The sequence below is a fragment of the Lycium barbarum genome, chromosome 9 (assembly GCF_019175385.1).
Source record: "Lycium barbarum isolate Lr01 chromosome 9, ASM1917538v2, whole genome shotgun sequence".
Lineage (NCBI taxonomy): Eukaryota > Viridiplantae > Streptophyta > Magnoliopsida > Solanales > Solanaceae > Lycium > Lycium barbarum.
In genome coordinates, this window is record NC_083345.1 from 109,486,039 (window position 1) to 109,508,193 (window position 22,155).

Below are 22,155 nucleotides of genomic sequence, written 5' to 3' on the forward strand. Positions count from 1 at the left end.
TTTTGCAGAAAACTGACCTCATAAGGTCGGTAATTTGCAATTTCTAGGAAAATTTTCCAGAAAACCGACCTCATGAGGTCGGTAATTAGCAGTTTCTGGGTAAATTTTGCCCATAACCGACCTCATGAGGTCGGTATTCTGCAAAAAAAATTGTAGCACCTAGCTATTACTCCAGCTGCCTCCCTGTCAAGATGAAAGTAATTTTACTTTCAACTAAAACGAGCCCAAATAGCTGCCAACAATACACCAAACTACTATAAATACATAAAACAATAAGCTACTATTACAACACATATAAAACAAGAATTATATTCTCTTCTTTTCGGAGATATTTCCATAACAAGAAATGATTCCAACAGTTGCGCAGAAACTAATATAAGGCCACAGTTGCACTTGCTATCAACAATAATGATAAATAAGACATAGACATTACAGTTCTTCTATATCAGTCAATACAATGTGACCAAATTTATGGATCACTGCAATTGCATTTATCTATAAAACAACGCCTGCAACAGAACTCATTAGACTGATAAGACTTGAAGGATTCGATGAATAGAGCGGACCACAAACAATTTGAAAGAACATCTTCATGGTTTCACCTCCTACGAGAATCAAAGCTGTCGCAGTCCCTGCAGATAGGTAAACAGTAGGGAAGAGAGCAAGCCAAACCCCAAGTCTTTCACCTGAAAGTGCAAGTGAATACAATTTTGGCAATGTTAGCAAGCAAAGTGAAACTATGTTCATTTCCTTACGCTTAAATAACAAGTAGGATTTAAATAACTCTATCATCATTTCATACATCTCATCGGGACACCGTTTGACTAGTCACAGAGTCTAAGATATTCATTTGGACTTAAGTATTCTAATAGAGGTAGTGAATGAAAATACTCCCCCCGTCCCAATTTATGTGACACTCTTTTGTTTTTAGTCAGTCACAAATAGAATGACACCTTTCTATATTTAGTAAAAATCTAACTTTATGAATTGAAAGACATGGAGTTTGACGTATCGGATAAGTGAGGTTTGAGATGCTTAAATAGGATATAAATTGAGCAGAGATAACAGAACGAGATAATTAGATTGGACAGGCAACTTTGAATAGTTGGTAGCTAAAAAATTTATAACTTGATTTTCTTACCAAAAGCTGCTTGTGCAAGTTCCACATATCTATTGTATCTCTTCCCGGGAACTGCTTCATGCAGCTGAACAAGGATCCATAAAGTATAGAGTTGCCAGAAATAAGCTATAGTTAAGGAAATTATTCCCCAGCTCCTGCATTCAGAAGGAAATATTACTGTTTCGATTCTCTCAAGAATATTATAGGTAAAATTTTGTAAGCAAGACATTTATTTGACAGACGGAGGCTATGACACTCCTAGCTCACTGCTTGAGTTTCACTAAGCTGTTAGCATGATAACGCTCTATGTTCCTTTCAGAAGACTAAAATTTAAGAGTATCTGGTAAATGCTGGCAAAAGGCTAATTAAATTGGAAATTTAAGGACATAGAATGGACGATCAGTTATTTAAGAGGTATACATCAGATCATAAAAGGAAATTTAGTTATTAAATTTACAATATCTCCTATCACTGAAGATGGAACATACAGTTAGACACGTTTCTCTTGAACTATGCAAGTTCAATTCATTTGTCAGCCATATAGAGAAACAAGACATATTAGGCAGAAAAAAGGAAAACACTAAAAGAGGCACTACATCAGAGAAGTTGGGTTTGCAGCTCCTAATTAAGGGAAGAAAACTGCAAAAGAATATATAACTAACTCAGATCTAGAAAATGAAATAGACAGATAGCAAATGCACTAGAGTTCATACTGAGTCCTTAACTTCCAAATGAATAACAAAAATATTAACTGCAGTAGCAACTAGCAAGTTTACTAGAGTTGGAACCCTATCAACAAAAGTAAATACCTCTCATTTGCAATCCACTATTAGCTTATTTCTAAGAAAAAGGTACTCCACATAAAAAATTGAATCATTTGAGAATGGTGCAAAACCCTGTTCTTCTTAGAAGGATTCAAGAAAGTCTGGTAAAGAAATTAGTGAATCAAAGGAGAAGTTAGGGCTTACCCAGAAGATGGAAAATGAAGGTGGAGAGCATTGGAAGAAGAGAAGGGCGTGAGATATGGGGAAAATAAAGTGAAGAAAGTGTGAGAGCTTACAAAATGGGGGAGAGATTTGGAAGAAGTAGTCAATTAGGCAAACTCTTTTTTCAATGTCATATCTGAAACAAGTTTTTTTCAGCTGGGTAGGGACGGCGGCGGCGGTGACTGGCAGGAATGATGGTGACGTCACCGGAGTTATTAGGGTTAGACAGAGAGGGGCGGGGGAGAATCGGTGAGAGGAATAGAGAGAAATGGGAAAGAGACGGGTTTAATTTCATCTGTCTTGATTTTAGTAGACTAAGTAATTATACCGACCTCATGAGGTCGGTATATTTAATAATTTTATTTTTAATTTAAAATAATACCGACCTCGTGAGGTCGGTATTCTTTTAAATTAAAAATAAATTTATAATATATTTAGCATGAAATAAATATCCGACCTAGCGAGGTCGATCCATTATTTTTTCAAATTTTGGTACATTATTACCGACCTCACGAGGTCGGTTTATTTTTAAAAAAATTAAAAAATAAATATTACGACTTTACCAACCTCATGAGGTAGGTTTCTTTCCGACCTCAACTGAGGTCGGTTTTTTGAGGTCGGAAAATGCTGTTTTTTTAGTAGTGACTGCTACTAGCCTTGGTCATCGGGTTTATGGTGACCACTACGATTAAATCCATTAGCAGCAAGTATCTTGGCGAAATGTTGTCTTTTATGAAGGTCATGGTCAAAGGACAATTACTGACTATAAGATCCAAATATTTCCGTGCCAGAAAATACATGGCAGTGGCATTTGGTATTTTGCGGGTTTTTGGTTGCTTTAGGGTGATCTGGCATCTTTCTGGGTGAAGTATATAGTTTTGTACATAGTTTGCAGCTGCTTTTAATTAGCATGACCGAATTAATTGATAAGTTATGCTATTTGGTGTTTTAATGATTTGCCAAACATTCTCGAGGAACCAGATAGGGACCAGGTGTGATCAGTTTCCTTGGCCGTCGTACAGTCAACTCTACAACTGTAAAAGTTGCTGCACTGTACTGACTAGCAACAGTGCAGCAGCACATCTGCAGCTTGATAGAGGCCAAACTAAAATATGAAATGTCCCTATCTCTTCTCACATTCACTCTCATATATAAACAACATGTTACAAGGATTAACCTAACACTTGCAAATCTGAAAATCATATTTTCTCTCAAGTGCTAGCCGCCGCTGCTCTCAAGCTTCTCTCAAGAACAAAGCTGCCACAAACTCAAGGACCAGATCCCGACACCGAAGATGTCTTACGTCCTTATATTTGTTGAGTCTTTGTCATATTATTCTTTACTTGTAATCCTAACTACTTTCAAGAAGTGTCACTGCAGAACAGATTTCAACCTTTGTTGTTTTGGTTTCTTGGCTAGAGTTAGTCAAGGTTTGTAGCTTTGCAATAGAGTTACTGTAAGGGGTGAGGGATTAAGAGGCTAATTCCTAGATTGCAATAGGTTGTAGTTTGAAGTTACTCAGTTTAGTGAAGTTGGGAAATCTTACTCCGGTAGGTCGTGATTTTTAATCTCTTGAACAAGGAGTTTTCCACGTAAATGTTATGTTCCGTGTTATCGTATAATTGAAAATCGAGAAATAGTTAAGATTTGTGCCTTATGAGGAAATATTTCGATTTTAGTGAATATGACTATGTTGGTTATGGAATCATTAATGTTAAGACATTGGGGAAGGCCGAGGGTAAATTTGGAATTTCGGAAATTAGTTTCGGGAATTACAAAGCGGGACTTTTATGAATTGGGCCAAGAATTGGACAACAAAAAATTGAGGCCCAAAGTAGTGGGGTGGCCGGCTAAAGGCCAAGGCCCAAACCCATTTTTAATGTCATGTGTTGTGCACATGACCTCTACAATTGGATATATATCAATGAATCACTTAGTAATTATCAAGAACAAAAATTGAAGAACACTCCAAATAGGCTCTCGGCCGAATAGAGAAAAGGAAAAAAAAAATTCCCAAGCCTTTGTGTTTGATCCAAAAATCTTGATTTTTGCATAGTTGTGAAGTACTCAAGACCCTCTTCAACGGGGTACAATTAGTTTGGCACAAGAACCACGTTTGCGGCAAGTCGGATTTTCAAGAAAAAGGTGAGAAATCTATGTTTTTATGTTATGAAATGGGTTTATATGTTATAGTGATTGATGTTGCATGAAGATTATGGAATGGTGTTGTGTTTGTGCATGGCGTGTGTGTGTGAGAAGGGTGTGTTTGGCCGTGAGCCCTAGGAGGGAGAAAGAATGTGAATTTGATCTTGTTTAGTTTGTTTAATGCGTCGTTGTGACCTTTATGTCGTAAATGAATGATTAATGAATTCAATTGGCGTTGGAAAAGGATTTCGGAACATTATCGGAAAGTATATACCTTTGGTATATTTGTGTATATCATTGTATATTTATGATACTAAAGGCCCTAAATATGACTTATGGTTGATGTTAATGAATTCGGAAAGAAACAATGAAAGTTAGAATGTTCGTCGTAAATTTTTGACGTTTTGAGTAAAGTATGGAAAGTAGTGAACTTTGGGAAGTTTGTATATGGTTTGGAACCTATTTGAGATGTGATTGAATAATCTTGAATGATTGAATGAATACAATAATGTGGATATAGATTTGGAATTTTGAAGCTTGAATGAAAAGTTGCCAACTTATGTAATAAGGTAGAATTTTGAAGTTAGTATGGTTTGAATATGATTTGTGTTGTTTGATGATGTGTGGGCTGTTGTTGTTGATGTATTTTGAGCCGAGCCAAGTCTCGGGGGTGTTAGATTTATAGGGGAAATGCTGCCGAAATTTCGGTAGACAAAAATCAAGTTAATGGGAACTTTAAGCCTAAGAGTCTCAAATTGGTAACTTTGACCATTTGCAGATTTCGGACGAAACGGGAGTTGATTTTAAGGAGAGCATAAGACGTCTATAAGGTATGTAAAGCTTCCCACTTCTTCGTTTGGCATGTCTTAGTATGTTAGGTGAATATTGGAACCTCCGGAGCATTTCTGCTCCTCGAAACCCGATCCACAGAAAAGTTACTATTCATTCAATTCAATTGAAGCTTAAGGGCTCTATTTTGGCTAGAATGCCACCAATCGCAAAACCTATCAAAATGTGATCGGGTCACTTGATAATGATTATGTATGACCTTTTGGCCTATAAATGTTCGTAAACTATGTTCGCCACCTCAATTTGACTCGAGGTGGGCCCGCTAACCCCGAGACGCCCTAATTGTCCTATCGGGCTCTCCTTTTGAATAAAGTTCGATATGACCCCTTTGATTTCGAAACATTCCTCTATGAGATATGCTTCGATTACTATGATATGTTAAATTACGCTTTTGAGTTATATGCACTACTTTGAAAACGTTTTGTGGAATGAACATTCGTACCAACTAACGATTTGACTATTTTTGGTTTATGAAGGGATATATGAACTCATTATGTTTTGAAAGGCTATTTTGAAATATGTATTGCATTTTTTTGCTCACGACTCCGCTCGTGCCCTATTATGACTTCGTTCACCGGTTCCCGGGCCGGTTATGATTCGTGCGCCTTATGATAATTCGGCCGTATGCTGTGTTCCGGTTCCCGAGGCCTCGCCATAGGGCCGGGTTCCGTTTGGAGTTATGCTGTGATATGGCTCGTGATGCGATACGCTCACCTATGTTGTGTTTGTGTTCGGGGACGTACGGAGATTTGAAACCTTCTGGTGTTATACTGTGTGTGGCGCCAGCGTCGGAGTGGCGACCACGTTCTTAAGCGTTTGCATGATTTCGTTTGCATTATGTATACGTATATGATTTTGATACGGATTTTGACATACTGATTTGTACTCCACTTTGTCATCCGATTTGCTTTCGGTTTTGGCCCATATTTCTGTACTCCGTGCTTTACATACTCAGTACATATTTCGTACTGACCCCCCTTTTTTCGGGGGCTGCGTTTCATGCCCGCAGGTGCAGATATTGGTGATCCTCCACTGTAGGCTTCACTCTTTGCTACTTCGGAGTACTCCTTCTTGACTCGGAGTCTACTTTTTGTACAGACTCCCTTTTGCTATGTATATTCTGTACATTTGACTATTTGGGTACGGCGGGGCCCTGTCTCGCCATATGTCTTTGTTTTGAGTTCGTAGAGGCCTGTAGTCATATATGTGGGGCGAGGGTCCTATATATGTTTGTCTGATTTTGTTTTTCTGGTCTTAAAGCGGTCCGTTTGTTTTGATGGCCCTGAATGGCCCTTATGCTTATATTTGCATTTTTGACCGGCGATGTCTATTCCGCCGCTCAGTTTGGATCCGATATGACATTTTGATTTGTGCGACCGCTTAAGACATATTTTGATATAAACTATGTTTGATATGACTTTTTTGAAATTCTGAAATAAGTTTGGATTTGGCAATGAATATGTAATTTGGTCTGGGTACCCAAGTAGGGTGCCAGTCGCGGCCCACGGGGCTGGGTCGTGACAGTAAACATCTTGTATTATTTACTTTCTATCTTTTACTTGAGGGAATAAATAGAGAAGCTGGTTCTCTATACTGTTTGGTGGACTCTTAGTTTCTATGAATTGGTATCCGAGCAGGTCTTTCTAAAAGGTGAACACCTAGAACAAATCTTCATCATGGCTGCTCCACCAAATCTAGAGGAAGGACAGTCAACCACAAGACCACCAAGGTTCAATGGAAAGTATTATGGGTGGTGGAAGAAAAGGATGCATGATTACATAATGGTTGAGGACTCAGAGCTTTGGGACATTATCTGTGATGGTCCTTTTGTCCCTATAGAGATTGATTCAGATGGCTCAAAGTCTGGTCCAAAAATAAGAAAAAAATACATTGAAGTTGATAGAAAATCTGTTGAGAAGAAATACAAAGCAAAGAAGATTCTGATATGTGGTATTGGACTAGAGGAGTATAATCATGTCTTATCATGTGGATCAGATCTGGGAGGCTCTCCAAACTGCTCACGAAAGAACTACTCTGGTAAAGCAGTCCAAAATGGACATGCTACCACTAAGTATGAGTTCTTCAAAATGAAAGAGGATGAGTCCATTCAAGATATGCATACTCGTTTCACGTCTATAATCAATGAGCTTCACTCTCTTGGAGAAATCATTCCAGCCAACAAGCTGGTCCGAAAATATTAGTGTTCTGCCAGGTTCTTGGGAAAGCGAGGTCAATGCCATCACTGAAGCCAAGGATCTGTAAACACTGATTATTGACAGGCTTATTGGTAACCTTAAAACTTATGAGATGAAGAAAAAAAGGATCTTGAAAGAAGAGAGCCAAAGAAGGAGAAAAACCTGGTTCTCAAAGCTGCTAAAAACCTGGTTCTCAAAGCTGCTAAATGTGACACAAGCAGTTATGAATCCGATATGGAATATCTGACTCGAAGATTTCAAAATATGGATTGAAAAGATGGTAGGGTCCAAAAAAAGAAAGCTACAACAGGAGCTTCAAATGAAATGATTGCTGTCACAAGTGTGGGAAGCCTGGACATTTCATTAAAGAGTGTCCTCTTCATAAGCAGGATTACTACAAAAATAACACTGTAAAGGCAGCTAAGAGGAACCAGGTCCCTGACAAGAAGTTCAAAAGAAGAGATGCTGTTGATAACTTGGTAAAGCAAGCTCTGACTGCCTGGGGAGACTTTTCCAGTGAACCTGAAGATGAAGATGACCAAGGTGATACATCTATGATGGTTGTTGACAATGAATCTTCAGAATATGAGTCAATCTTTGCACTCATGGACAGATCTGATGCTATTGATGACAATGAGCAAGATGAGGTAAATTTTCATAATGTTAAAAAAACTTGAAAGTTACTCTCAGAAAAAATTAATGTCATTAGCAAATGTGTTGATCGATGCCTAGCATAGCCTCATTAATGAGAAACATGTTCTAATTGAAGAAATTGGTGATATAGAACAAGAAAAGAATGATATGGTAGTCTCATCTGAAGGACCAGGTTGACGAAGTAACTAGAGAAAACTCTCTGTTAAAAAGCCAAATGAAAAAATGGATGGATAATCCTAAAGGAAAGAAGTAGCTAGTGAGACTCAATGTAACGATCCAATTGGTCATTATAGCGCTTTTAACCCATTTACCCTCGTTGACCTTTCCCCGAGCCCTATTAGTACAATTTTGACCCGCGAGGATGGGTGGCAGTGTTCCCGAGATAGTCAGGTGAGATTTATGATGACTCTTGTGAAATAGAGCCTTAAAGTGATAAATGTTTGACGGATAGTTGACTTTTGAGTGAACGGATCTTTTTTAGAAATTCGTCGATTTGGAGAGGTCCGGATGGTCGATTATGACTTGGTGGAATGTTTAGTTTGGTTCTTGAGGCACTCGGGAGCGTGTAGATTATTGGTTGGAAAGTTGTACTTTGGCCAATGGGTGTTGACCTGGTCAAATGGACATCCGTTGGAAATTTCGAGACCACGAGTGAGTCCGTAGCATGTTTTTATGTGTGACTGCATGTATGGTTTGTATCTGGGAGGTCTCGGGTGATTGTCGAATTTTAGGCTTGAGTTAGTGAAAAACCAGAAGTTTTTTGGTGTCTGATGTCCGCCGTAGAGGCACTATATGCTCGGTAGTGGTCCCGCTGTAGCGAGACCTGGCCTCTATGGCTAGTGTGGAAGGTTCCTAGTGAGCTTCCACAACGGACAGGGATCCGCTATGGCGGACTCGTGGTAGCGAAATGAGGGCTACTGGCATGGGTCCGCTGTAGCAGACTCATGACCACTGCAGCGAATGACGTGGACCAGATTCTATTTAATGCCTAGTTAAAATCCTTCATTTTTTATCTCTACATTTATTGTTCCAAAGCATCTTTGAGGCAATTTGAGGAGGCTTCAACCAGATTTCTCTTGAGGATAAGTTCTCTAACCTAGATTTCATTCATTTATTTCATTAAGAATCCATGTTAGACAATCTATAGAACTTAAAGAGGAAGATGGGTTTTGATGTTTACTCCACTAAGTGAGTTTTAGCCTTTTGAAATGAGATTTGTTGATGGATTTGACTAATCTAAATATGGAATTTGATAAATTAGTGACTAATAGGCTTGAATCATCCTTTAATGATTGATGAATTGAATGATTAAAAGTTAGGGTTTATACCCAAATTGGGGAGTTTTGACTTGAATGATGAAATAGACCTATTCTTGAGTTAATCTAGCAATTGAATAGTAGAATTGAACTTCTAGAACGTTGGGTTACTGATGTCACCTTTGAAATACCCGTTTTGCACTTGTGGGCCTGTTTTCCCACTTTTCCATAGTTAGTTTTGATTTGAAAGATAGTATAGCAGTTTGGGTATTGTTGCTTCTTATTTCTAACTTAGAATTCGACAATGGATAGACTTTGAGTACTTGGAGGCTCTCCGAAAAGTCACGGCGAGGGTTTGATTGTTCGTAGCTCCCGCTCGGCTGGCAGGTAGGTTACGGCTTACCTTATGGTTAGACTTCGATTAGCAAAGCATATGTAGAGTCAGTGATTGTTAGAGAAAGCATGTTACGCCTTCAGGTCCCGCTCGGCTGGCAGGTAGGTTACGACTTACCTTATGGTTAGACTTCGGTTAGCAAAGCATATGTAAAGTCAGGGATTGTTAGAGAAAGCATGTTACGCCTTCAGGTATAAAGTTGGGATGGATTGCCTTGGTTGGTACTATTGTTTGATCGTGGGCTTGTTGCCTTGTTGCGATCTATTGGCTTGTTGCCACGTGTGTGATAGTAGACTTGATACTTAGTGGCCTTATTGTGATTGTGAAATAACTATCACTCACTTATTAGGTATTATCTTGGATAGAGGAAAGAACTTGACTTATCATTGATTATTGATATTAAGCATAACACTCATTCTCATTTTTCATGATACACTGATATGAGCTGAGACTTGGTACTGATGATGATGAGAGAGATGAGAGGCTGATGCCCGAGTTCTTTACCGGGATCGAGAGAGTGTCTGATGTTACATTCACTTACTTGTTGGATTCAGACTTGATATTTCTGTACTTGAGTTGTTATTCTTTGATTGTGTTATGTTTATACTTGGTTGTGAGCATGTCTATTCTTCATTCTCTTCCTTTATATATGTTAGCTTACTTTTGTCAACCTATGATACCTTCTAGTACATAGTGTTTGTACTGATACTACCTTGTTGCATTCTTTTATGAGTGCAGAGTACGTGACAGGTTCCACATCCACTCCTCGTGACTGATTCCCAAGGCTTTGCTGTGGAATGTCTAAGGTGAGCACATTGACGGATCCGCAGCCCAGAGACTCATCATTATTACTTGTCTTATCTCGTTATTCCGAGATAGTATTTTATATTTTGAGGCTGGTACTTATTCCAGACCTGTTGATGTAGTGGTGGCTCTTGTACTGCCTTTAGACCAGATTCCTTGGGATTGTGTTTGTACTGTTTCCATACTTATCTATTTTATGATTTAGACTTATATATATTTCGATGGGTGTATTTACTTTATATTGATTTGAGTTGTGATTAAGGGACGGGTTCGCCTATCAGGTGGGAAAAGGGTAGATGCCCGCATGTTCCTTGATTTGGGACATGACAAGTTTGTATTAGAGCCCTAGGTTAACCGGTCTTTAAGTACTAGAGCATGTCTAGTAGAGTGTTCCTAGACACTGAGAATGTAGCCTGTCGCTGCCACAGCCTCTCGTATTGATGGTATACCAGCCCCTGAAGGTGCTTCTAGGCCAGTTCTTGACCCTTGGGGATCAGAAGCTTGTTGGCAGATTCTTGAGGACGGAGCCGCCCAGATTCTTCGACACACCTAGTGAGGACGTGTATGAGTTCATTATGGATATGCATAAGAGGCTTTATAAGATGGGTATTGTGGAGTCGCAGGGTGTGGATTATGTGTCTTTCTAGCTTCGCAGGGATGCGCAGATGTGGTGGTGGTATTTTTTTGAGGGTAGACCTATTGGTTCACCTCCACTCACCTGGGCACAGTTTTACCCGACTTTCCTTTCTTGGAGAAACACCTGCCACGTACTTTGAGAGATTACCGTAGGGATGACTTCACTCATTTGCAGCAGAGGGGTATGTCAGTGGCAGAGTATAAGGTTGGGTTCCCATTTTTGGCTCGATATACGACGCAGTTGATTTTGACAGAGGCAGCGAGGGTTCAGAGATTTGTGGGTGGACTTGTGCTTCCACTTCATATTGCTTGTCTTCAGCTTGTAACCTTGGGGTCTTCCTTTTAGGCGGTAGTAGATCATGTTGTGGGTGTCGAGTCGGCCAAGGCTCGATCTTTAAAGGGGCTAGTGAGAAAAGGCCTCGTTAGTATGGCGAATATAGTGGTTCCAGTTCTATAGGCGAGGGTCAGTCTTCCAGGACCTATCAGTCACACCCCAGCTGCCCCATTCAGTCTGCAGTTCAGGCATCTTCTGGTGGCCCTTCTAGACAGAGTGGTTATGGGTCGGGGCAAGCTTCTGGAGGTTTATTTGCTCGACCAGCCGACCGAGGTGGTTATTCCGGTTCCTCAGCTTCAGTGTTTCATCCCCTGACACCTAGAGCTTGTTTTGTTTGTGGTAATCCTGATCACATCACGAGAGAGTGCAACTGACCTATACAGGGCAGGACTGAATAAGGCTCTCGATTCCAGACTCCTAGGACTCCAGCATCTTCTGGTAGCCACGGTGGTTCTTCAGCTAGAAGGCGGTGCTTATTCTGGCTGCAGTGATTTGTCCTCATCCCGGGGTAGACATCTCGGTAGGGGTGGTTCCCAGGTCTCTAGGGGAGAAGCGTAGTCTGGCCAAAGTGGTTGTGGTAGTACTCATTGCTATGCTTTTCCCGGTAGGCTCGAGGCCGAGGCATCCGATGCTGTGATCTCATGTACCATTTTTATTTGTCATCCGGAAGCTTCAATCTTATTTGATCCCGGTTCTACTTTCTCATACATGTCTACTTATCATTCTGTTGGTTAGGATTTGACTTGTGACCATCTTGACGTGCCTATTCATGTGTCTACTCAGGTTGGAAATTTATTTATGGTTGATCGAGTCTATCACTCTTGCTTAGTTACTTTTATGGGGTACGACACGTGGGTAGACTTGATGATCTTGGATATGGTAACTTTTGATATTATTTTGGGTATGATTTGGTTGTCCCCATACCACGCGATCTTGGGCTATCAAGCCAAGACAGTTAGCTTAGCCATGCTTGGGATTCCTAGACTTGAGTGGAGGGGTACTCCGAGTCCTGCTCTGAAGAAGTTTATTTCCTATCTTCGTACTAAGAAATTAGTCAATAAGGAGTGTTTGGCCTACTTGGCCTCATGTTCGTGATACTAGTGTTGATTCTCTGCCCCTTGAGTCCATACCCGTTGTGTGCGAGTTTGCAGAGGTATTCCCTTTTGATTTTCTAGGTATGCCACTCGATCGTGACATTGACTTCCGCATCGACTTCGATCAGGGCGCTCGCCCTATTTCCATTCCACCATATAGGATGTCACCTGTTGAGTTGAGAGAGTTGATGGAGCAGTTGTAGGATCTTCTAAGTAAGGGATTCATTAGACTGAGCGTCTCCCCTTGGGGCACTCTCGTGTTATTTGTGAAGAAGAAAGATGGGACGATAAGGATGTGCATACATTACCTTCAGTTGAACAAGGTCACCGTTTGTAATAAGTATCTTATTCCTTGCATAGATGACTTGTTCGACTAGCTTTAGGGTGCTTCTAGGTTTTCGAAAATTGATTTGAGGTCAGGCTATCACCAGCTGAAGATTCGGGTCGAGGATATTTTGAAGACGACTTTTAGGACTCGTTATAGTCATTACGAGTTGCTTGTTATGTCATTTGGGCTTACGAATGCCCCGACAACTTTCATGGACTTGATGAATGGCATTTTTAATCCATACTTGGATTCCTTCGGGATTTTCTTCATTGATGATATATTGGTGTATTCGAAGAGTAGGGAGGAGCAAGAGCATCATTTGAGGATTGTCCTTAGGTTATTACAAGAGAAAAAGCTTTATGCTAAGTTTTCAAAATGTGAGTTCTGGATGATTCAGTGGCATTATTGGGACATGTGGTGTCAAAGGACCGGATCATGGTTGACCACAAGAATATTGAGGCCATTAGGGATTAGGTGAGGCCCACTACAATGATTGAGATTCGTAGCTTCGTGGGTTTGGCTAGTTACTACCATCGGTTCGTGAAATGGTTTTTTTCTATTGCTTATCACCTGACTAGATTGACTCAGAAGGAGGTTCCTTTCCGGTGGTCCGATGCTTGTGAAGAGAGCTTCCAAAAGCTCAAGACCTTTTTGACTACGACCTAGATTTTGGCATTACCCGTGGAGGGTAAGGATTTCTCAATTTATTGTGATGCATCCTGTGTTAGTTTGGGCGCCGTGTTGATGCAAGAGGGCAAGCTCATTGCCTAGGCTTCTAGGAAATTGAAGATCCATGAGAAGAACTACCCTACTTAACATTTGGAGTTGGCAACGGTAGTCTTCACTTTAAAGATTTGGAGGCATTATCTATATAGGGCCCATTCTATGGTATTTACCGATTACCACAGTCTCCAGCATGTGTTCAGTCAGAGGGATCTTAATTTTAGACAGAGTAGATGGTTAGAGCAACTGAAGGATTGTGATATCACTATTCTTTACCATCCGAGTAGAGCTAATGTGGTAGCTGATGCTTTGAGCCGAAAGGTAGTGAGTATGGGCAGTTTCGCTATGTTGATTGCTTTTGGAGGTTCAAACTCTGGCTAACAGTCTTGTGCATCTTGATAATTCAGATCCGGGTAGAGTTTTAGCGTGTGTTGAGGCGAGGCCATCTCTCTTGGAGCAGATCAGGGCTCAGCAGTTTAATGATTCCAAATTTATTAAGATCCATGATAAGGTTTTGAGAGGTGAGGCCGTGTTTGATGACAAGGGGATTTTAGGGATTAAGGGACGTGTGTGCGTTTCTCGTGCGGGTGGTCTGATTCGATTGATCTTAGAGGAGGCTCATAGATCTAGGTATTCTATTCATCTATGGTCGACTAAGATGTATTGTGATTTGAGACAACACTATTGGTGGGTTTGGATGAGGAGAGATATTGCAGATTTCGATGCAGGAATTACTAGCAAGTCAAGTATGAGCACCAGAGACCTGGTGGTGTGCTTCGGAGGATGCCCATTCCCGAGTGGAAGTGGGAGAGGATTGCTATGGATTTTGTTGTGGGTCTTTCGAAGACCCTGGGCAAGTTCGATTCAGTTTGGGTTATTGTTGATGGGTTGACTAAGTCTGCTCATTTCATCCCAGTTCAGATTACTTATAATGCAGAGAGGTTGGCCAGGATTTACATCCGTGAGATGGTGCGATTTCACGGGGTTCCTTTTTCTATAATTTCCGACCGAGGTACTCAATTCAACTCCAATTTTTGGAGGACGTTATTGACAGAGTTGGGTACTCAGTTAGACCTTAGCACCGCATTTCATCCACAGACTGACAGTCAGTCCAAGCGGACTATTCAGGTGCTGGAGGATATGTTGAGAGCATATGTTATTGATTTTAGTGGTCATAGGGACCTGTTCGTACCCTTGGCAGAGTTCGCATACAATAATAGCTACCATTCAAGTATTGATATGGCACCATTCGAGGCCTTATATGGTAGGAGGTATCGTTCTCCTATTGGGTGGTTTGATGCTTTTAAGGTTCGACCTTGGGGTACATAATTGCTGAGGGAGTCTTTGGACAAAGTGAAGCTTATTCAGGAAAAGCTTCTGGTAGCCCAGAGTCGGCAAAAGATGTATGCGGACCGAAAAATCCGAGATCTAGAGATTATGGAGGGTGAGCAGGTTCTTATGAAGGGTGCAAATTGGGAAAAGGGGAAAGTTGAGCCCGAGGTGTTGACACCCAATTTTGGCCCTCCTTTTTGTTTAATTAATTTCACTATACTTCTCAGTCGTGAAAATTCGCCAGAATGAGCTTGGAATATTTTCATTAATTATTACGCTATTTTTTTCGAGATATATTTCTCTAAAGTTAAGAACATTTTAATTGTTTCTTAAAAAATTACCAAACATCATATTTTTTTACTAAACATCATTCTTTACAATTAAATCACTCAAAAATAGTGTTGATATTCCTATATCAATATTGGCGTTGACATTTTTCCTTTAATTTTATCTATAACTATGTTAATCATCTTTTACTCTATTTTGTAAACTAATTACGTATATTAAATTACTTGTATTGTAATTTGTATAGATGTGTATTTTTGGGAATTAATTAGGACAAAGAAGCATATTTTAATTAATTGATAGAAGTAAAAAGGGATGAGGAATTAAATCATCTACCCATAATATTGGGCCAATTCCCTTCTCCCCTTAACCAAAATCTGTGGCCCAACCGCCCCAGCCCAAAACCCCACTGACCAAGCCCAATCATCTGTAACACTCAATCCCTAAAACTAAACTTCATACTCTAACAGCCCTAACCAAACAATCCCTACACTCCTCTTCAACCAAACAAGAACTAACACTCCTCTCCTCTCCCTCTTCCACCTCGCCGGCACCCCCCCCCCCTTTACCCATCAGACCATCGGCTAAAGCCGATTTCGGCGTCACTACGCCGCCTCCCATCAACCCCTATCCCTTTCTCCCCTTTTCTTCAAGTGACAGAGCTTCGAACAGCTCGTCCAAAGTCGAATCAGCCCCCAAATCAAAAAGCACGCGAACATCTTTGGGATTCTAGACCGTTCTTCCAACAATCCATAGGGTAAAAGCTCGTTTCAGTCTGTTGGAGCATAAAACCATGGAGAATCCAATAAATTCGGAGTCCGAGCGAATTTGTAGCTTTCAAATCCATCTGAAAAGGTGAGAATCCGTCACTTTTTCTTCATCATTTCATGTTTTTGAAATTTCAGAATTTTCCCTCCCTTTAATCTGAAATTCCAAGGCAAAAGCCTCATGAACAAGCTGTTGAAGCACCTAAGACTTTGGCTATAAATACCAACCTCTATGGGCTGTTTTCGGACAGGTTGGACACCCAGAAAAAATCCCTTTTATTTTTCACAAGCTTCCCCTCATAAAATTCCTTTTGTTAAAAACTTGGATTCTGTGAAAAATCTAATTTTTTTACTCTAAGTTTTTGATTGTCGGAATCCGTTTTTTTAGTTCTCGGCTGAGGAAGGACCACTTCGAGCGGATTCAAAGATTCGACGATGACAATAGCCTCAGTTCGCTGTCCCGGAGAAGGTCAGTCACCGCCCTCATCTTTTGTTTCATTTTAGTTTGTAGAATTAAATATAGTCGCTCGATTGTTTTAGTCGCTGGTTTCAATTCACTTAGATAAAACTGTTGTGCTGATCTGTTTACCTTAAGTATATATGTAAAATGGTTAAATAGGACTAAGAATGCTTAGAGAAATCATCGATTAGCTTGTAGAATATGTGGATAAATATGTCGCTCGTCTGAATTTCATTTTAGATGCTTGTGAGGGGGTTAGTTTTACATCATGTGTATGGAAAAAGGATTTGCTAAAATCGTGTTTTATTTTCTATAGAAATTAGAAATGTAGTCGTTGTTTATCTGTGTTAGTTCATCCTGTGTCTTACGGACCTGTTCTTGCTTAAAAAAAAAAAGAAAGGGGCAGACGAAATGGTTACGTAAACTAATAACACTTAAGAGTAATAATTACGTTACTTATCGACCACATGAATAATTGTGCCGCTCGTTTAAATCCCGATTTAACCTTTCAGCAAGGCTGTTTTAACCTTTCAGCACGTGAACTAGGACTACATTCATTTGTTGGTGTGTTCTGGAGAAACTCTCCTGCACATTTTGTGTCCATAACTGTTTTGTTTGTATCTCGAGCATGTTTGCTCTTTCCACTAGTGTCCTCTCTTCATAATAATAAGCATCGTATACACCTTGAAGTTTGAACAATAGGTAAGGAATGCTAATTGTTGAGTTTAAATGAGATTGATGTCATAAGATTTCATACATGCTAACTGAATCACTATTTTCATTATAATTTGTTTCAAACTAGTTACCATATTGTTTTTTTTTTCTGGAAGAGATGTTATTTCACTACTGTTTTGTGCATTAGAAGAACTTCAAATGTTGTAAGGTTTTTAGTTTGGTTTGAACTTCATTGGGAACTTTGGGTTCTTTACTGGTTAAAATTTGAGGTTGCTAGTTTCAGGTAAATTTTGAATGAAAAATGGTCTGTTTACTTATTTGCTTATATAGAAATAACATGAATATCTGTCTTAGATTGGAAGGAACAGGCTAACTGTTGTTTCTGAAGATTTTTGTCATAAATATTGTTTTGAACATTAATAGAAAAATCTTTTTTTTTTCTTCTAATTTCCTAAAGTTAAGGTGTTAGAACAGTTGGAAGTTGTTGTTTATAGCTGTTTCTGCTCCTCTCTTTGGGATTCTGATGGCTTAATTTCTTGGAGTTTAAGAATACTTAGAACTAAAATGACTAAGGGCGTTTAGGAAGGAAACCACTGATTTATATAAGTTTGCATTAGTTGAAACTTGTTGTCTTGGAACAACCTTATCACTTATAAGTCTTTTACTTCATTGCCCAAAAGAGGTTAGTGTTTTCACTCTCTGCTCTACTCTTTTAAATCTGGATTTTTGAGGGTGTTGAGATGCAAGAATATGTGCCAGTTTTTTTTTTTTTTTTAGCCTAGTCTACATGTTCTTTTGAAGAAATAAGATGCTCGAATAAATTATTAAGAGACTCTGTCTCTCCTCTACTGGCAGATATCATGCTCGTTAGATATTAAAATGTGAATGTGTGTTTTGTTTCGTGACCGTAGAAATAGGACGTTTTACCTGCTATTTAGCATGAGAATATGTTCACTGGCTAGTCTATCCTATTTTCATGTCACTGTTGTTACTCCATTTGAATAGAAAACATGAGTTAATTTAATGCTTTGTTAGTTTCCATTTTATTTCCTCCTGTCATCTCCATTGCAAAGTATGAGTTAATTAGCATTTCCTGCACTTTTTTTTTTTTTCATATTTAGCCTTTCTTCATTTCTCGCTAAAAGTCAGTTGGTTTATTAGTCAATTAGTGTGTGTTAAAATCTGAGTGTTTAAGTTCTTGTTTGAGCAGAAATTCTCCTTCTTCTTTCTTAATTTTTCCGGTTCTGTTTGGCTGTGTCATTTTTAGCTATTTTCCTATTTAAGTTTTCTGCCTATTTAAATTCTATGTGAGTATGAGTTAATGGACCGATTTCATGTTTGTTAGCGTCATTCTGATTTTTGTAGGAATTCAGCATGATTAAGTTTACAGGTTTAGATGTTTAGCTTCCTTTAAATTTGAGTGAAAAGCATGAGTTTATTTCCCTTTGCTGTTTATTTTTTTTCCAGTATGCTCAACTCGTTAGAAAATGTTTGTTTGGTTAAATACCATCTTTGTAATTGTTAATGAAATCCTCATGCGTTCGTCGATAAGTTTATGTTATTAGATTTAGCTTATGTTCAAGCTTAGATTAGTATGAGATTGAGTATTGCCTAATGTTTCAGCCTGTTTTACTTCTTCCTTTGACCATTTTAGTTTCTAAAACATGAAATTATATATTACAATAAGTGACTTTCTTTGTTCTCCAAGCATGTTAGAGTTATACAAATGTTAATCGCTATATAGATTTTTATCAAGTTATGTTTAAAATTTCCAGTTTGAGTTTCCAGACACAAATGTTTCTCTCTTGATGTATTCACTAGCTTGCCTTTCTTTAAGTTAGTTCCCCTGTTTCCTTTATGTCTCATGAACCAAAAGTTCATTTTTGTGTATAATTCTCCAGTAAGCATAAAGAGACTTTGGCTTAGTTGACTCGTTCCAATTCATTTGTGTTAGTTTTTTTTTTCTAGTTCATGCGTCAGTTTGCTCTTTAGTTTAATAAAGTTTGCTTAGGGAGCTGTCATAATTCAACCAATAGCTTACCCCCTTGTTAAGCGAATGTTGGTGTTTGATTCACTGTTCTTATCTACTACATCAGTTTCGTATGTTAATTGGTACATGAGGAGTAATGAAAACCATGGAAACTTTTTCACTATTTTCTGGCATGTGTGAACTCTTTGATAATTTCCTCTCTTTCTGTTTGTATACCTTTTCTTATATAAGTCCTAGAACTTGTTTGGAGTAAGAGCTTTTCTTTCTTTATATTCAAAGATACCTTAGTCTTAGAATGGGATAATCTGCCATGATTTAGGATCTTAGTCTCTTTCAGATCTTAGTCTTAAACTGTGGCTAAAGTTCTTTGGAAGAATTTCATTTTGAATTATGACTGTATCCACTTCAAGTTATTTTAAGTGCATTGATTGACCTAGACTTGTGTGTTTTGCTGGAAAAAAAAATCACGTGTTCTTAAAAAAAAAAAAAATTATCCTGACTATTGTAGTCTACTGTTACCTACTTTCTCTTAAAAACTTTAGAATGAGTAGAGGATCTATTTGAGCAAATGGGATACTTTCCCTAAATGGTTCGAATTGTATCGTTAGAGTAGCCTGATAATAAGTTTTACAGTTTACATTTCTTTGAGGCATGGGTGCTAGCTTGTTTCCCCATTTATGAACTTTGAATAAGTATGTGATATGTCTCTGAATTTCTGTTGTTTGGAAGCACGGCAGTATTGTTTTGAACTTAAATTATGCTTATTTCATCTAAAAGGTTACGCCATATTTAGTTTGGAAAGCTAGATAGAAGAGCTGAATGTTTAAGTAACAATTGGAACTGCATTGATCTTCTTTTAAACTGATTGTGGTATTGCGTTTTGAGAATATGACACGAGAAAGCCTTGTCTTACATTTGATTCTTTTATTTAGCTTTTATTAATTAAAGTTATATAGACTTCTTTTTCCTTATTGAGAATTATTTCTAATCCTTATCTTTATCTTTTTTTTTTTTTGATGAGGAACCTTGGGAGCATTTGGAGTTATGGCAACTCCGGATTCTGCCCATATCAGAGAACAGCCAGTAGCGGATTTAATTGCTCGTGTCTAGCCGTCCCCTACTTTCGCGTCTCGAGTTTCCGCTCTTCCTTTATTCAAAATTTTAAGCTTTCATATTGTTTAATACATGCTATTTATATTATTTGACTAACACTTGTGAATTTGTATTTTATGTAGTTTTGTTTTGAACTAGCAACTTGACTTAAGTATGTTAGTAAGTTTAGTCATTATCTTCCCTATGCTCTTTTTTTTAGATATTGAACTTAGTGTATTTATTCGGATTAGGCGTATTAGAGTAGTCAGATAAATGATGTCAACTTTTTCAGGATGTAAGAAAATTGGATTTCTTTTAAAAGGTGAAACTGGAGACTTCTTTCAAATAAAGAATTTGCTAACAATGTTTTGCTAGGCATATTCTATACAAAGGCTCACACATGAATTTTTAGAAATAAGAAAAACGCCGGTTTTGGAGGATTAAAAAATAAGAATTTTAGTGGCCCAAAACATTTTGCTATTTTCAGAATTTGTTCTTTTGCACTAACGTCAAGCAAGCTTTATCTTTCAAGTTGAAAACAAGAAAAAATCATATTAGGCTTACGTATAGTGGCCAAGTTATTTTACAAGAACTACAAGGTACGTACTTATTTTAATACACATATACTATCTTATTTTTCAATCAATCTTTTCATTATGCGTGTACTTATCTATATACTTATATATATTATTATATTTTCCATGGCTATTTCTAAAAGTATACCTCTTTATACTATTTTTTACATATGATAAACATACTCTATGTATATATCATTTTCTCATAAAAAATATGTATTTTCATACTCTATATTATATATACTGTCCTTATATACAATAGCCATATTTATACCTAATCTTCAAAAAATACACATGTACTCTTTTTGTAAACAATATACATCCCTAGTACATATAATTTTACAACTCGTATTAATTACTTTCCTTTACAATGAGTATGCCTACATACTATTTTTTTTAACATGTAGTATATATATATATACTATCTTATTTCCATTAATTCCCTTGGTCGTTTTTACATTATAGGCATTTATATATACTATCACGTCATCAATAACTATTTTTTATCACCCGTGATATACATCATATCACATAGATACATTATTATTCTATAAAAATATACATCTGCTTATTCTATATTAAACATACTATTCTAAACGTCATATATATTTTCCTCACGCACACATTAGCATTAACTACTTCCATTATATATATGCATTTACTCACATAGTTACAATTACCTTAAACCCCCCTTTTTTATACAAATGGGTTTGAGAGAGTAGTTTCTTTCTTGCAATTCTTTAAATAAGAAATAATTAAATAATCTCCCTCTAGTGTTAATTAAGCTAAGTTTAAAGACTGTCTTCGGATAGGCTCTGAGGGATGCTTAATACCTTCCCCTTGGGGTAAATAAAACCCTTACCTAGAATCTCACAGGTTTCAAAGACTAAAAAATGGAGTTTACATTTTTACAAATGGTTTCCTAATATTTCCTAAAATTAGGTGGCGACTCTGAAAATTTTTAAAACCAGAGAAAATATAGTCATAAGTTGTAAACTAGTTTTAATCTGTTAAAAACAGGGCATAACACGAGGCACATTGGTCCATTTAAGATTCTTCGTCGTATTGCTGATGTTGCTTATGAGTTAGACTTGCCACCAGGCCTGTCAGGTGTTCATCCAGTATTCCATGTTTCTATGCTGAAGAGGTACCATTCAGACGGGTCTTATATCATTGGTAGGGATTCTGTGTTGCTTGATAAAAATCTGTTTTATGAGGAAGAGTCTGTAGCGATCTCAGATAGGCAAGTTAGAAAGTTGAGGTCCAAGGAGATAGCTTCTGTTAAGGTGCAATGGAAGCATCGTCCTGTTGAGGAGGCCATATGGGAGACGGAGTCCGATATGAGTTCCAGATATCCCTAGTTGTTTACTGACTCATGTGCAATAGAAGCATCATCGTGTTGAGGAGGTTTCAACTAGATTTATCTTGAGGGTAAGTTCTCTAACCTAGATTCCATTCATT

The 22,155-nt window shown here is 38.2% G+C and overlaps 2 long non-coding RNA genes across 2 annotated transcripts; one reads left to right on the forward strand and one right to left on the reverse strand.

Moving 5' to 3' along the window:
* Positions 1 to 406: 406 nt before the first annotated feature.
* Positions 407 to 2,369, reverse strand: LOC132611427 (uncharacterized). Its single transcript, XR_009571632.1, has 3 exons — positions 2,089 to 2,369; positions 1,142 to 1,275; positions 407 to 686 (listed from the first exon to the last, which is right to left on the reverse strand). It is a non-coding gene; the product is annotated as an uncharacterized LOC132611427 (long non-coding RNA).
* Positions 2,370 to 15,638: 13,269 nt separating this feature from the next.
* Positions 15,639 to 20,324, forward strand: LOC132609367 (uncharacterized). The gene is made up of 2 exons (XR_009570818.1): positions 15,639 to 15,990; positions 16,291 to 20,324. It is a non-coding gene; the product is annotated as an uncharacterized LOC132609367 (long non-coding RNA).
* Positions 20,325 to 22,155: the final 1,831 nt, after the last annotated feature.